Source organism: Micropterus salmoides, unplaced genomic scaffold, assembly GCF_014851395.1.
Source record: "Micropterus salmoides isolate LMB-PRFRI ecotype aquatic unplaced genomic scaffold, ASM1485139v1 Ms_hic_scaffold_21, whole genome shotgun sequence".
In the NCBI taxonomy this organism is placed as follows: Eukaryota; Metazoa; Chordata; class Actinopteri; order Centrarchiformes; family Centrarchidae; genus Micropterus; species Micropterus salmoides.
In genome coordinates this window covers 27444589-27446402 of record NW_024041262.1, presented here as the reverse complement: position 1 = coordinate 27446402, position 1814 = coordinate 27444589, and positions in this window count along the sequence as shown.

Genomic DNA, 1814 nt, shown 5'->3' with positions numbered 1-1814 from the left:
TCTAGAAGAATGGTCAAAATTCCCATGAACACACTCCTGCGATGTCATTAACCTCCATGTGCATGTAAAGGAAGGTGTCCCAACACTTTTGGCAATATAGTGTAGCTTGTGAGATTTCCAAATCTCCTCCTTTGTTCCTTACGGATCTTTAACAGTTTTCTTTGACTATGAGAGAGGGAGTCCATGTTAGACGAGCCAACCTCTGAATGTGTGGAAACAGACTGGATTCATCAGGACGAGCAGGTGAACATGGAGCACGAGTTGAGTTTGGATCAACAGCAGATGAAAACAGGGAGATGACTGCAGCTGGAGCTTAATCAACAATCAACTGCATTTTAATTAGTTTGGATGTTGTAATGTTCAGCTCAGAGGTCATGTGATCAGTTTCATAAAATCCTCTTTCTATATTTATTAGGGCCCGAGCACGACCGTGCGAGGTCCCTATTGAATTTGCTCGGATTATATATATATATATATATATATATTTTTTTTTTTTCTGCAAAGTAGGCCCAAATGACATGGCCTAAACATACTCGAAAACTCACCAAAATTTGCAAACATGTCAGAACCGGTGAAAAATTTCGTATTCTGAAGTTTCGCACATGGGCGTGGCAAAATGACTCGCTAGCGCCACCTAGAAAATTGGAAAAGATTAGCCCCTGGTTCACGTTCAACCTACATGTACGAAATTTTCTGGGGACATGTATCGTATCAAGACGCACAAAAAAGCCTCAAGAACCCATAGCCTAAAGTAAACAGGAAGTCGGCCATTTTGAATTTTACGGCCATTTTTGGATGATTTACATACTTCGTACTTCAACGAACTCCTCCTAGGGATTTAGTCGGATCGACGTCAAATTTGTGCTGTGCCTTCTAAAGGCATTGACGATGAAAAGTTGTGCTATTTGCGAATTTTCGTCAATGGGCGTGTCCGTGGCGTCGATGATTCGCCATGAAACAGGAAGTTGTTGTAACTTCAGTGTACATGCTCACATCTGCACCAAACTGTACATGTAGGATGAGAGTCCCGCCCTGAACACATGTACATGCCGACATTCACCCACAGTCATAGCGCCACCTGCTGGCAACAGGAAGTGACATTTAACGAAGCAGCCCCCGCCGCACGTTTCACCTACGTGCACGAATTTTCTGTGGTACGTGTATCTTGTCCAGACGCACAAAAAAGCCTCTTGGAGCGATGCCCTAAAATCAACAGGAATTCGTCCATTTTGAATTTTATGTCAAATTTTGGATGATTTACACACTTCGTACTTTAACGAACTCCTCCTAGGGATTTAGTCCGACCGACCTCAAATTTTTGCTGTGCCTTCTAAAGGCATTGAAGATGAAAAGTTGTGCTATTTGCAAGTTTTCGTCAATGGGCGTGTCCGTGGCGTGGCGTCAAAGATCAGCTCTTCGCCGTGACACGGAAGTTGTCGTAACTTCAGTGTACATGCTCACATCTGGACCAAACTGTACATGTAGGATGAGAGTCCCGCCCTGAACACATGTACATGCTGACATTCACAGACAGTCATAGCGCCACCTGCTGGCAACAGGAAGTGACATTTAACGAAGTAGCCCCCGCCGCACGTTTTACCTACGTGCACGAATTTTCTGTGGTACGTGTATCTTGTCCAGACGCACAAAAAAGCCTCTTGGAGCGATGCCCTAAAATCAACAGGAAGTCGGCCATTTTGAATTTTACGTCAAATTTTGGATGATTTACACACTTCGTACTTTAACGAACTCCTCCTAGGGATTAAGTCCGACCGACTTCAAATTTGTGCTGTGCCTTCTAAAGGCATTGAAGA